The sequence below is a fragment of the Macrotis lagotis genome, chromosome X, assembly GCF_037893015.1.
Source record: "Macrotis lagotis isolate mMagLag1 chromosome X, bilby.v1.9.chrom.fasta, whole genome shotgun sequence".
In the NCBI taxonomy this organism is placed as follows: Eukaryota; Metazoa; Chordata; class Mammalia; order Peramelemorphia; family Peramelidae; genus Macrotis; species Macrotis lagotis.
Window position 1 is genome coordinate 390,173,440 of NC_133666.1, and position 16,161 is coordinate 390,189,600.

Below are 16,161 nucleotides of genomic sequence, written 5' to 3' on the forward strand. Positions count from 1 at the left end.
GATGAATGTTGTAAAACTTTCATAACATGTATTTGGAAAAATAAAATATCAATTAAAAAAGATATCTATCATCTCTACTCCTTCCCATCAAATAAATTCTTTTATATACTATACATGCCCAGTTCTATTAGTCAGTGCTTCCTCCCAGTTCCATCATCATCATCATTTCTTCCTTTATGACTTATTAAGGTATTTACTAAAATGTGATAAAAATTAAAGGCAGTTACTTCAGAAAATCCTTGAATATGACAAAATCAGAGGTAGGATGATATAGTGTTAAGTATACTGATTTAGAATCCATGAAACTGAATTAGAATACTAGCTTTGTTATTTACTACCCATGTTAATTTAGGCAATATTTTCTCAGTGATATGTATTATTTGTGTGTCTCTCTCTCAGGCAAGGGTGTTGTTTTTTTCCCCCTTTAAACAGGCTGATTATTTTGATCTTGCCTAGGATAGGTTGTGGCCTGGAATTAGTGATAAAGCTTGGAGGGTGCTGCTATTTCTGAGTCCAATGCACTCAGTGTCCTAGGCTGTCTCCACTTTTTTTTTAACAACTTAAAAATGGATGAAATTCTCTGCCAGACTCCGAGGCTTGAAGATCTTAGACTTGGAGCTGACAAACTGTAAGAGAGGAAAGACTTGGAGTGTGGCACTTGTGGTGGCACAGCAGGGCACGCAGTAGTCCTATCCTGGTGGTCAGCCAGAACCTACGTCTCCTACCCCAGTCATGCAGCCAGATCCTCAAGCAACGTGTTCTGGGGCTCCGACAGACACTGCTACCAAAACCAAGATTGGGTCCAGCACCCTTTGGAAGGACCTGCATGGGACACAGATCTGCAATAAGAAGCCTGAAAACTTCCCTTTGGGCAAAACCCTGGGGGAAGGAACCTTCACCACAATGGTCTGGGCCAGAGAGGTGGCATTTCCAAGGATTACTCCATTAAAATCCTAGAGAAAAAGCAAATAATTAAAGAGAAGATGGTCCTCTGTCACCAGCAAAGTGAATATCATGGCCCACTTGTATCATCCCTTCTCTATCAAGCTTTACTTCACTTATCAGGAGGAGGAGAAACTGTATTTTGTCCTCAACTATGCCAAACATGGAGATCTCCAAAGCTTTGTGGATAAAGTGGGTCCTTTGGATGAGGCCTGAGCCTCCTTTTATTCTGCAGAGATTGCAACAGCTCTGGAATACCTGCACAACCAGGACATTATTTGCAGGGACCTGAAACCTGAAAACATCCTTTTAAATGGAGACATGCATATTCAAATTACAGACTTCAGATTAGCCAAAATGTTGCTTCTATGTGATAAGCAAAATAGGGAGACTTCCTTCCTGGTTACAGTCCCACAGAAAACCTCATGGGAAAGGGTATGTATAAAAATTCAGACCTTTGGGTTCTAGGGTGAGTAATCTAGGTAGCACAAGATAAGATTTGTATATTCTGGGAAATCCTCAAACTAAAATATTACTTTCCAGATCAATTTGATCCAAAAACAAAAATAAAAAAAGAAAAGACTGTATAAAAAAGCTTCTGGTTTTAGATTGCACAAATAGATTAGGCTGTGAAGAAATGGAGAAACTATGGAGCTTTGAAGGGTGATCCATTCTTTGAAAATATTACCTGGGATGATCTACCTCTTCAAACAGCTCCAGGGGTCACTGGATCCTTAATCTTTACATCTGAAGACTATAATGACTTTATAAATACTGACAGTCTCCAGAGTCTCAAATTCCACCTTTATCTTCTCATACCTTGGCCAGAATCAAACCAAATTCATTCTAGTAATTATCCACTGATCTTGTGGTCTTCATCAACTGGATGAAAAGTCTTTGTAACAGAACCTAGAGTTTTCTGAAGGGGGGAAAAATGACCCTTACTGGAGAAGGGTTTAAAAAGTTATTTATACGTATTTACTTATTTGAACCTCTGAAAATAATGAGACAAATTCTATGATAGCATTAATTCATTTTTTCTTTTTTATAATTTTTAATTTTCATCCATATGCATATGTATATTCTTAAGTTACAAATTTTCCTTCCACCTTTCCCATCACCCTCCCCTCAGCAATGAATAATCAGGTTAGCAATGCATATATATATATATATATATATATATATATACACATATATATATATATATATATATATATATATATATTTGATAAACATGTTTACAGAATAGTTATTTTCGGTAGGAGGAATTAGATTAGAGGAATGATAATTTTTTTAAAGTGTATCAGATTCTGAAGGTTTGTGTTTTTTTTGTGTTTGTGTGTGTTTTGTGTGTGTTTTGTTTTATTTTGTTTTTCTTCCTCTGGATGGGTATAACATTGTCCATTACTAGTCCAATGCAGTAGTCCCAGCTCTCTGAATTTATGGGAATTGCTGCTTCAATCTAGAGTGTGCTTCTTTCAGTGTTGTTTTTTATGTGTATATTGTTCTCTTGGTTCTATTCCCTTCATTCAGCAACATATCCTATAAGTCATTCCATGCTTCTCTAGAGTCTGTCCATTTATGGTTTGATATAGAACAATAGAATTTCATACTGTTCATGTACTATAGCTTGTTTAGCCATTCCCACAAGTTCCAATTCTAAAACAAAAATCAGGGTAATGATGCTGATAAAGTAAATGCAAAAATCAATCTCATTAAAATGGGTAAGAAAGGAAAGTATATCTTCTTAAAATGCACCATAAGTATTGAAGTTTTATCATTACTAAAAATGTATGTACCTAATGGTATAGCATCTAAATGCCTAGAGGAAAAGCTCAGTGAATTACAAGCAGAAACAGACAGCAAAGCTTTAATAGTTGGAGATCTCAATCTCCCTGTCTCAGACTACCAACAAAATAAACAAGAAGAAAGTTAAGAAGGTGAATGAAATCTCAGAAAACTTAGATATAGACCTCTGGAGAAAACTTAATGGGAATAACAAAGAATATAACTTTTTCTTGGCAGTGCATGGCACCAATACCAAAATTGACTATGAACTAGGGCACAAAAACCATAGAATAAAATGCAGAACAGCAGAAATAATAAATACACAGTTCTCAGATCATGATACAAAAGTAATTACATATAATGAAGAGTCATGGAAAGATAAACCAACTATATCATAATTAAATAACGGGTGGATCAAATAGCAAACAATATAATTAATCAATAAATATATCCAAGAAAGTGATAATAATGAGACATCATAATCAAAATTTATGAGAGTCAGTCAAGGCAGCTTTGAGGGGAAACATATCTCTAAATATCTATATGCATAAAATAGAGAAAGTAGATCAATGAATTAGATATGCAACCTAAAAATCTAGAAAAAGAATAAATTAATGATTTCCAATTAAAAACTAAATTAGCAATTCTGAAAATCAAGAAAGACATTAATAAAATTGAAAACTAGAAAATCAATGATCTCATAAATGAAACTAAGTGTTGGTTTTGCAAAAAACCCCCAATAAAATAGACACAACATTGGTTAATCTGATTTAAAAAAAGAAAGAAAATAGCAAAATTACCACTATTAAAAATGAAAAGGGTGAACTAACAACCAATGAGGTGGAAATTAAAGAGGTAATTCAGAACTACTTTTCTCACCTGTATGCTAATAAATTGGATGACCTGAGTGAAATGGATGAATATATACAGAAATACAACTGTTCACATTAACAGAAGAGGAAATGAATTGCTTAAATAACCCCATTTCAGAAAAATAAATTGAAGAATCCATCAATAAACTCCCTAAGGAAAAGTCTCCTTGTTCAGATGGACTTACAATTTTGAATTCTATCAAACATTTAAAGAACAGCTAATATATTTTCTACTTAAACTATCTTCAAAAATAATAGGAGAGGAAAGAGTTCTGTCATACTCCTTTTATGACACCAACATGGTGCTGATACCTAAACCAGGAAGAACCAAAACAGACAAAGAAGATTATAGAATAATGCATATTGATGAAAAAGTATTTTTTTTAGTTTTTTGCAAGGCAAATGGGGTTAAGTGGCTTGCCCAAGGCCACACAGCTAGGTAATTATTAAGTGTCTGAGGCCAGATTTGAACCCAGGTACTCCTGACTCCAGGGCCGGTGCTTTATCCACTGTACCACCTAACCGCCCCTTGCAAAAAGTCTTAAATTCTAGCAATGAGACCACAGCAACTTATTACTACTGTAATATACAATGATCAGGTAGGATTTATATCAAGTAGGCAAGGATGGTGCAACTTTACAAAAATACTCAACATAATTAAGCATATCAATAGCAAAACCAACATATAGTTATGTCAGCAGATGCTGAAAACACCTTTGATGAAATACAGCATTCATTTCTACTAAAACAATAGAAAGTACTGGAACAAATGCCATTTTCCTTAAAAATAATAAATAGTGTCCTTCTAAAACCATGAACAAATATCATATGTAATGGGAATAAACTCAGAGCATTTCCAATAAAATCAGGGGTGAAACAAGGATTCCCATTATCATCACTGTTACTATTAAATAAAATTAAATAAAAATTAAAAAAATGTTAGGTGTAGCAATAAGAAAAAGAAATTCAAGTAATCAGAATTGGTAATAAGGAAGCAAAACTTTCACTCTTTGCAGGTGGTTACGATGGTATGTATAGAGAACCCCGGAAATCACCTAAAAACTTTGGAAACAATAAAGAAATTTAGCAAAGTAGCAGGATAAAAAATAAACACACATAAACCATCAGTATTTCTATATGTGAAAAACAAAGCCCAAGAGCAAAAGGTAGAAAGAGAAATTCCATTTAAAATAAAAATAGAAAACATTAAATACTTGGGAATCTATTTTGCAAGACAAACCCAGAAACTGTATAAACACAATTATAAAGCACTTCTCACCCAAATAAAGTCAGGTCTAAATAATCGGAAAAATGTCAAATGCTCATGGTTAAGTTGAGCATACATACTAAAAAGGACAATTCTATCCAAAGTAAATTACTTATCTAATGCCATACCAGTCAAATTACTAAATAAGTACTGTGCTAAAGCTAGAAAAAATAGTTACAAAAATTTTGGAACAAGAAAAGGTCAAGAATAGCAAGGGAATTGTTGAAAAAAATCTAAAGGAAGATGGTCTTGCTCTAGTATATCTAAACTTATATTATTAAGTGGCATCATCAAAATTTCCTGGTACTGGTTAAGAAATAGATTAATAGAGGCGGCTAGGTGGTGTAGTGGATAAAGCACCGGCCCTGGAGTCAGGAGTACCTGGGTTCAAATCTGGTCTCAGACACTTAATAATTACCTAGCTGTGTGGCCTTGGGCAAGCCACTTAACCCCATTTGCCTTCCAAAAAAAAAAAACCTATAAAAATAAAAAAATAAAAAAAAATAAAAAAAGAAATAGATTAATGGATTATTGGGTTGGGATGGATTCAAAAGAAAGTTCTGTAAAGGACTATAGCAATCTACTATTTGAAACACCCACCTTCTGGGATAAGAACTCATTACTTGAAAAAAAATTGTCAGGAAAACTGGAAAACAGCATGCCAAAAACAGGGTAGAGGGCCACATCTCATACCCTATACCAAAGCAATCTCCTAATGTATATAGAATTTAAATACAAAGAGCAACGCCATAGATAAATTAATAGACCAAGAAATACTCTATCAATTAGATCTGTGGAAATTGAATAAATTTATGATCAAAGAAGAATCGAGCATGTTATAAATGATTTTGAATATATTAAATTAAAAATTTTACTCTAATAAATTAATGCTGTGAAAATCAACAGGAGAGAAGAAAACTGGGAAACAATCTTCAGAACTAGGAGTTTTGATAAAGATCTCATTTTGAAAATATGTAGAGAATTACATCAAATTTATAAGTTACAAATCATTCCTCAATTGATAAATGGTCAAAAGAAATGAACAGTTTTCAAAAGGAGAAATTAAAGCTTCATATAATCATAATTTGCAATTCTTTGCCACTACAAAAAGAGCTGTTATGAATATTATGGAACATGTAGGACTTTTCTCATTTTTTATAATTTTTTCTGGTTAGAATCCTAGATTTGAAATTGCTAGATCAAAGCACATGAACAGTTTTATTACTCTTTTTGGCATAGTTCCATATTGCTCTCCAGAAAAGTTGGATCTATTCACAACTCCACCAGCAATGCATCAATGTCCCAATCATTCCAAAACCTCTTCAACATTAATTATCTTCCCTTTTTCTCATCTGGGCTTATCTGATAGGTGTGGTATAATACCTCATTATTGTTTTAATTTGCATTTCTATAATCAATAGTGATTTGGAGCATTTTTTCCATATGATTATATAGAGCTTTAATTTCATCATTCTGTTCATATCCTTTGACAATTTATCAATTATGGACCCCATAAAGTATTAAATGAAGCCTCTACACAGACATTCAAGCTATATATCACAGCCAAAAAAAGTGAAACTAATTTTTTTTCTTGGGTTATCATGGAGAGATACAAAAGTTTTTGATGATAACTATTCATTAAAATGTAAAATTGAGGTAAGGGATGTTGATGATTGAGAAAAATCAAGAAACAATAAGCAAAACCAAAAGAATGAAAAAAAGAAGAAAATGTGAAATATATCATTGGAAAAACAGTTGTGCTGCAAAACAGATCAAAATGAGATAATCTAAAAATTATTGCGTTACCTGAAAATAATAACCAGGAAATTAATATAGACATAGTCTTTTTTTGCCTTTTCAAGAAAGTGGGGTTAAGTGACTTGCTCAGGGTCCCAAAACTAGGTAATTATTAAGTATCAGAAGCCATATTTGAACCCAGATCCTACTGATTCCAGGTCTGGTGCTCTCTCCACCACACCACCTAGCTGCTCCTAGACTTCATTGTTTAACAATTCTCTAAGAAAATTATCCTGATATCCTAGGAACAGGGACTAAAATTGAATTGAGATACTCCATGATCATCTCCTGAAAGAGATCACCCCCACCAAATTTCCCTGGAATATTTTAACTGAATTTCAGAACTCACAAGTCAAAGAGAAAAATTTTACCATGAGTCAGAAATAAGTGATTCAAATATTAAGGCACTACAGTCAGTTTAAAATAGGATTTAGCAGCTTCTTCTTTAAGGTCTCATAGTGCTTGGATTATGATATTCTGGAAGACAAACTCAGATTACAACCAAGATTCAATTATCCAGAAAATCTGAACATCATCTTTGAGGAGAAAAGATGAAAATTCAAAGAAATGGGGACTTTCAAACTTTTCTGTTGAAACAACCAGAACTGAACAGAAAGTTTGATCTTTAAGTATAGGACTCAGGTGAAACAGAGAGAAGGTGTATGGGAAGAATAAAATATGATTGATTTAATGACGTTGAACTGGTAATATTGCTGCCTGACATAGCACATATGAACCTTCTCTTTGGTTAGACCAGTTAGATTGGCATAAATAGACAAGGCACAGGAGAGAGCTGAATATGAAGGCATAATATAGCATAAAGATGGAGTCAATGCGTGAAAAAATAATGTATGAGAGAAAGGGAATGGGTAAAAGTTTCAAAAAAAGCTTTTGCAATGGAGGGGAAGGAAGGCAATTGTGGAGGAATGAGTGAATCTTCATTCTCATTGAAATTGTTTCAGAGGTGCGGCTAGGTGGCGCAGTGGATAAAGCACCAGCACTGGAGTCAGGAGTACCTGGGTTCAAATCCAGTCTCAGACACTTAATAATTACCTAGCTGTGTGGCCTTGGGCAAGCCACTTAACCCCATTTGCCTTGCAAAAAAAAAAAAACTGAAAAAAAAAAGAAATTGTTTCAGAGAGGAAACAACATACATGCTCAATATGGTATAGAAATCTATCTTACTTTAGAGGGAAAAAGAGAGGAAAGCGATGGGAGAAAGGGGACAGGGAGAGGGAGAGGGAAGGGGGGTTGTAGATGACAGACTACAGGAAAGATTATGGGAAAGGGCAGTCAGATACAACACACTTTTGAGGAGGGAAATAGTGAAAGGAGAGAGAGAATAAAATAAATAGGAGTAGGTAGGAATAGAATCAAGGTAAGTACAATTAGTAATAGCAACTCAACTATGGGAAAAATGATATTGTAGCAACTTCTCTGATGGGCAGATGATAAAGAAAATGATCGATCCCAGAGAAAGAGTTGATATCTGAACCCAGAATGTAGTACATTTTTTCTCACTTTTTTATTCTTGTGGTTTTTCTATCTTTATTGGGAGTTGTATTATGTTTACTTTTACAGAAATACTATTGAAGTGATATGAAAATAAAGAAATAAGTATTTTTTTAATTCTTATAAAGACCTACAATGAACAGAACATCTGATATTTAATACAAGATGCAATAGATGCATAAAAAGGTAAATGGAGAAAGGGGAAAAACTTAATCAAAAACAATTAACTGTATACATACCTACAAGGGTAAATAATACACATAACCCTTGTGAATTGCATTTGTCTTAGGAAAGTTAAAAAGTTGAATATATTAGAAAGAATTATACTTAGAGGATGTGTGTATAAATGAGACATGAATATGATGTTGATTTTTCTGGTAGCATTTAGTAAAGAGAAAGAGGGAAGGAGAACACAGAGGTTCTATAAATAATTAAATCGTGAATTGACCTTACTTTACTAGCTACTTTAGTTAAGGAGGGTTGTAGAACAATTTAGACATAGGCTGGGAACTTACTTAGAAGGATCACAAATAAATATATTGGGAAGTGATTTTGCCTTATTATATTTTTTAGCAAACAAGGCTTAGTTACAGTGCTATTGTTGGAGAGCTAAAGTGACAGAGGGAGACAGTGTGCATGATAATTTGATTGGAAGGGCTTTTGGCAATTATTGGAGTCCTATAGTGACAGACGAAGAGAGTGTACTAAGAGGGACTGGACATGAAAAGAACATGAAGCAATTTTGTTTTGCTTGGTACTTTGGCTTCAATTGAAGGGAATGTATTTTGTGAGGAAGATATAAATTGTTCATGAAATGATTTGACTGCATGATACTTTAACTCATGAGAATTGGGTATACATGGAGGATACTTGAAAAAGCATGGATTGTATAAATCAATGATAATTTGATGTGATTTTGGACTCTTGAGAAGGGTATTTCTAATAGAATGGAAGAGGGCAGTTTACTTAGTGAATTGAGGTAATGCTGCATTTCGATCAAACAAGCAAGTAATCAATCAATTTTGATAGTTGCATTTCTAATAGGAAAGAGGAAAAAAACTATATTTTGACAAAGGAATTGAAAGTACAAGACAGGGTTATAACAGTAAAGCTGTAAAAAAAAGTACTAAACTAAGAAAAGGTTGGAAATGATGGTTAAATAACACTAGTTGAAGAGGCACAAAGACCTATTGTAGTAGAAGGAAAGTAGGGAAGACATGAATACTGAGCAACAAATTTGGGCCAATTGGGTTTAAACATCTATTCCACTCCACAAAGAAGTAGGGAGGGCAGGGAGAAGAAAAAGAAAAGGGAAGAAGGGAATTATAAAAGAGGTAAAGGAAAAAGTAAAGTAAAAGTTAAAAATAAAAGAAAGTTAAAGGTGAAAGGGAGCAAAATGTTGGTGAGGCTACTAGGAAAGGAAAGAGAAAATTTATATATGAGGAAAGAGAGCATGGAGGGAAATACAGAATTAGTAATTAAATTTTAAGGGGATGGACTCTCCCATAAAACATAAGTGAATAATAGAATGGATTTAAAACCAAAATCCTGCAGTATATCCTTGACAAGAAACACATTTGAATTAGAGAGGCAAAAACTGGAGCAAAGTACATTATGCTTGAGTGGGATGAAAAAAAAGCAGGAGTAGCAATCCTGATCTCAGCCAAAGTAAAAGCAATAACAAATATCTTTAAAAGGGATAACGAAGTAAACTACAGTTTCTTAAAAGGAACTCTAAGCAATGATGAATTACATGAACTTATGCTGATTGAAAGCAGAACCAAGAGAATGTTGCACATATTAACAATTATATTTTGAATTATCAACTATGATGAATGCCAACTCCTCTCAGCAGTGCAGAGTACTGGGTTATCCTTGATAGAATTGCTATGGACAACACCATCCACATCCAGATGAGAAAAAATATCCACAGAATTTGAATGAACATTATATTCAGTTTTAAAATTTTTATGTTTTTTCTTCCAATTCCCCTATTTTTTTTTCTTTCCCCTTAATTCTATTTCCTCATACACAAAAATCACTAACATACAAACATGTACATGTACAATGTTTGTTGGACTGTTCACCACTGAAGGGAAAGGGATATGAATGGAAGTTAGTAGGAACAACTTATAGATTTGCAAATGCAGGAATATTGAAAAATTTCCATATCTTGTAATTAGAAAAAAAGAATAAAATATCACTCACAAATAAAGAAATGTTTACATTTTTGCCATTACCAGCACCTCCATCATAAAAAAACTACAATATTGTCAATTTGGGGCAAGCACATTAGATTCTATGAAAGAATCAAAAGATTCAGAGAAAGGTAGGAGATATTCTCTGGGGGAATTTATCTTTCTTTCCTTCTTTCTTTCTTTCTTTCTTTCTTTCTCTCACTCACCCCTCAACTTTCCACCTTCCACTCCAATGCAAAAGCTTTTTCTTGCCTCTTTTGTATGAAATAACTTTCTTCATTCTAATTCTATTCTCCCCTTATTCCAGTACATTCCTTTCTCCACCATTAACTACATCATTTTAATTTTCATTCCACCTTACAAGTTCAAATTCAACTCTCTCCTGTACGTTGTCTATGTATGCTCTTTCTAATTGCCCTAATAAATGAGAAGGTTCATATGAGTTTTCAGGATGATCTTTTCATGCAGGAATACAAGCAGTTCATCTTTACTAAGTCTCTCCTTATTTGCCCTTCTCATCTACCCTCTAGTTACTTCACCTGAGTCCTCCATTTGAAGATCAAACTTTCTGTTTAATTCTGGTCATTTCATCAGGAAAGATTGAATGTTCCCTTTTTTTTTGCTGAATGTTCATCTTTTCCCCTCAAAGTGAATGTTCAATTTTGTTGGATAGTTGATTCTTGGTTGTATTTCAATCTCTTTTGCCTTCTGAAATATCATTTTTCCATGTCCTGTGAGCTATAATATAGAAACTACTAAATCTTGTGTTATTCTAACTGAGACTCCATGATACTTGCATTGTTATTTTCTGGTTGCTTGTATTATTTTTCTCCTTGACTTGAGAGTTCTGAAATTTGAGAGATAATTTTTATAAATAATTCAACAGATTCTGTAGGGTTTTTGTTTGTTTATTTGTTTTTAGTTTTGTTTTTCTTTCTCTGGATGGAGATAATATTGTCCATAGGCAGTCTAATATGGTTGTCCTAGCTCTCTGAACTGCTGAAAGGAGGTACTTCCACCAAGTTTGATCGTTTCACAATGTTTTTAATGTGTACATTATTCTCTTGGTTATACTCCCTTAATTCAACATCAGATCCTGTAACTCATTCCATGTATCTCTAGATTCTGATCATTTAAGCTTTCTAATAGAACAAATAATATTTCATAGTATTCATGTACCATAACTTGTTTAAACATTTCCCAATTGATGGGCAGCCCCTTAATTTTCAGTTCTTTGCCACTACAAAAAGAGCTGCTATAAATATTTTGGAATATGTGGGACTTTTTTACATTTTTATTGTTTCTTCTGGATATGGGTCTAGAATTCAAATAGCAGGGTAAAAGGGAATGAGCACTTTTATTGCTCTTTGGACATAGTTCCATATTGTTCTCCAGAAAGGCAGGATCACTTCACAACTCCACCAGCAATACATCAATGTCTTAATATCCCATAAGCTTTCTAGTGTTGATCATTTTCCCTTTTTCTCATCTTGACCGATCTGGTAAATGTGAGGCAATATCACATAATTGTTTTAATTTGCATTTCTCTAACAAATAATTATTTGTAGGATTTTTTCATGTGATCATATAAAGCTTTAATTTCTTCATTTGAAAACTGTATGTTCATATCCTTTGGCCATTAATCAATTGGGTAATGACTTGCAACCTTATAAATTTGATACAATTTTCTATATATTTTAGAAATGAGAGCTTTATCAGGACTCCTAGTTGTGAAGATTATTTCCCAGCTTTCTACTTTCCTTTTAATTTTGACAGCATTCTTTTTATTATTGTAAAATTATTTTCACTAAATATTGTCAAAATCATTCATTTTTCATTTTATAATGTACTGTTTCTTGTTTCACCATAAATTTAATCCCTTTCCATAGGTGATAAATAATTTTTGATCTATTAATTTATTTATGGTGCCACCCTTTATGCCTAAATCCTGTCCCAACTTTGTTCTTATTTTGGTATAGGGATGAGATATGCCAAGATTTTGCCATATTATTTTCCAATTTCCCAACAATTTTTGTCAAATAGTGAGTTCTTATCCCACAAGATGATATCTTTCGGTTTGTCAAACAGTAGATTACTGCAGTCATTTGCTGCTGTTACTTTTGAACCTCTCCTAATTCACTGATCCATCACCCTATTTCTTAACCAGTACCAGACAGTTTTGATGCCTGCTGCTTTCTAATATAGGTTTAGATCTAGTAGAGCTAGGTCACCTTCCTTTATATATTTTTAATCAATTCCCTTGCTATTCTTGCCCTTTTGATGCTCCAAAAGAATTGTGTTACTATTTCTTCTAACTCAGTAAAATAGTGGAAGTTTGATTGGTATGGAAATGAATAAATAATTTAATTTGGGTAGCACTGTCATTTTTATTATATTAGCCCAACCTAACAATGAACAATTGAAACTTTTCCATTTATTTATATTTGACTTTATTTGGGTGAGAAATAACTGTCTTTATACAATTTCTGGGTTTGTCTTGGGAGGTAGATTCACAAGTATTCAATGTTATCTAATGGTACTTTCAATGGAATTTCTCTTTCTAAATTTTGATCTTGATCTTTACTGTTTATGAATAGAAATCTAGAGGATTTATGTTGGTGTATTTTACTGAATTTGTTTATTGTTTCAAGGAGCTTTTTAGATGATTTTCTTGGGTTTTCTAATTATACCACCATATCATCTGCAAAGAATAAAGGCTTTGTTTCCTCATTTCCAATTATGATTCCTTTAATTTCTTTTTCTTCTCCAATTGCTACAGCTAGCATTTCTAATACTATATTAAAGAGTAATGCTGGGGACAGCTAGGCAGCACAGTTGATAGAGCACTGGCCCTGGAGTCAGGAGGACCTGAGTTCAAATTCAGCCTCAGACACTTAATAATTACCTTGCTGTGTGGCCTTGGGCAAGCCACTTAACCAAATTGCCTTTCAAAAACCTAAAAAAAAAACAAGTAATGCTAATAACGGGTATCCTTATTCCACCCCTGATTTTATTTGAAATGCTCTGAATTTATGTCTATTACATATAATATTTGTTGATGATTTTGAAAGGATACTATTTATTATTTTAGGGAAAACTTCATTTAGTCCTAAACTTTCTAAGGTTTTTTTTTTTTAAATAGGAATGGATGTTGTATTTTTTCAAAGGCTTTTTAATATCTATTGATATAATCATATGATTTCTGTTGGTATTGCTATTAATATGTTCAATTATGATGAGACTTTTCCATCCCCGCCTACCTGAAATGAATCTTACATGGTCATAGTGTATTATCCTAATAGTAACTTGTTGTAATCTCATTGCTAAAATTTTATTTAGGATTTTGCATCAATATTCATTAGGGAGGTTTGTCTATAAATTTCTTTGTCTGATTTGGTTATTTGTAATTTAGGTATCAGTACCATGTTGGCATCATAAAAGGAATTTGGCAAAAGTCCTTCTCCTATTTTAACTAGTTTATATAACTAGTTTTAGCTATAATTATAATCATTTTTTTATCTTATCCCCTGTTCAAATTCATCTGGACCTGGAAATTTTTTCTTTGGAGTTTATTAATGGTTTCTTCAATTTCTTTTTCAGAAATGAGTCTATTTAAGTAATTTGTTTACTCTTCAGTTAATCTGGACAGTTGTATTTTTTATATATTCATGCATTTTACTCAGGTTATTAAGCTCATTGGCACACAATTCAGGAAAGTAGCAACAAATTATTTCATTAATTTCTTCCTCATTGTTGCTTAGTTTACCCTTGGAGTTTTTGATACTGGTAATTTTATTATTTTCATTCTTTATATAAAATCAGAATAAGCAAATATTTGTCTATTTTATTCACTTTTATGTAAAATCAGTCCTTATTTTTCTTGCTTTCAATTTTATTAATCTTTCTCTCTTGATTTTCAGAAATACTAATTTGTTTTTTATTTTGGGCTCTTTAATTTGTTCTTTTTTCTAGCTTTTATAGTTGCATATGCACTTCATTGATCTCCTCTTTCTCTTTTATTCATATAGGCATTTAGAGATATAAAGTTTCCCTTCAAAATTGACTTGGCTGCATCCCATAAATTTTGGTATCATGTCTCATTAGTATCTTTTTCTTGGATATAATTATTGATTATTTCTATTTATTCATGTTTGATCCACCAATTATTTAAGATAAAGCTATTTATTTTCCAATTAGTTTTTGGTTTATCTTTCCAAGACCCTTCATTACATGCAATTTTTATTGCATCATGGTTCTTTCTGAATTTTATTATAAGGGTTATGGCTCTACAATACAAGTTTGGTAATGGTGCCATGAACTGCCTAGGAAAACATATACTTTTTTTTAGTCCCATTAATTTTTTTCTAGAGATCTATTATCTCTAAGTTTGCTAAGATTTCATTCACCTTCTTAACTTTCTTTTGTTTATTTTGTGGCTAAATTTATCTATCTCTGAGAGAGGGTGGTTGAGGTCCCCAATATTAAAGTTTTGCTGTCTATGTTTCCTTGTAATTCACTCATCAGTTTGTTCTCTAGGAATTTGTATGTTTTACCACTAGATGTAGACATGTTATAGTTTCATTACCAATGATCCTTTTTAAGAAGATCCCTTCTATGGCGGCTAGGTGGCATAGTGGATAAAGCACTGGCCCCGGAGTCAGGAAGTACATAGGTTCAAATCTGGTCTCAGACACTTAATAATTACCTAGGTGTGTGGCCTTGGGCAAACCACTTAACCCCATTTGCCTTGCAAAAAACCTAAAAAAAAATATCCCTTCTAATGAGATAGGTTTTTGCTTTTTCTTTAAGAGAGATCAGAATTGCTACCCCTATTTATTTTTTGACTTTGACTGAGGCATAATATATTTTCCTCCATCCTTTTACCTGTATGCTGTGTGTATCTCTCTGCTTCAAATGGGCTTCTTGTAAACAACATATTGTAGGATTCAGGTTTTTAAATTCTGCTATCTGCTACCCTTTAATGGGGCAATTCATCCCATTCACATTTACCATTACGGTTACTAATTATGTATTTCCCTCCATGCTCTTTCTCCATTTATATTTTTCTCTTTCCTTTCCTCTTGTTCCTCCTCGACAAATTTTTACTCCCTTTCCCCTTTAACTACTTTTTTAATCTTTCAGTTTTTCACTTATACCTTTACCTTCCATTTTATCAGTCCCTTCTTCCCTTATATTTCCTTTTCCCCATCCCACCCTTCCCTATATATTATGATAGATTTTTAAAGCAAAGTGGAAATGTATCTTATTCCCTCTCCAGACCAAATCTATTAAATAGAATGTAATAACTGTTCACACCCTCTTCTTTTCCTTTAATATTGTAAATCTTTGTTTCTCTTCACCTGGTTATTCATTTCTCAAGTACTGTTAATCAAACATTATCAATCACAGTTTGATTACCTGATTGCTTGATAAGCTCATATGGTAATCAAAATATCATCACAGATTGATTGATTGGTAAACAGCATTGTCTCAAATTACATCAAACTATAATTATAATCATTTTTTTATCTTATCCCCTGTTCAAGTCCCCTTCTAGGACACACAGTGCTCCTGAGTCAAAGTATCATCCAATGCCAAATAATTTCTTGAACTTTTTGTGTCCTTCTGCTCAGTTCTATTTTCTCTCACACTTTATACTCCCTACCCACCCAGGGTACTTAACCCCTTGTTAAGTGAAGTAACTCAAACTATGATGTAATTAACTATATGAATCTTAAAGGGCTCTAAAGTCTGGGAGACTCTGGGAGTCTCTTTTGAGACTTAC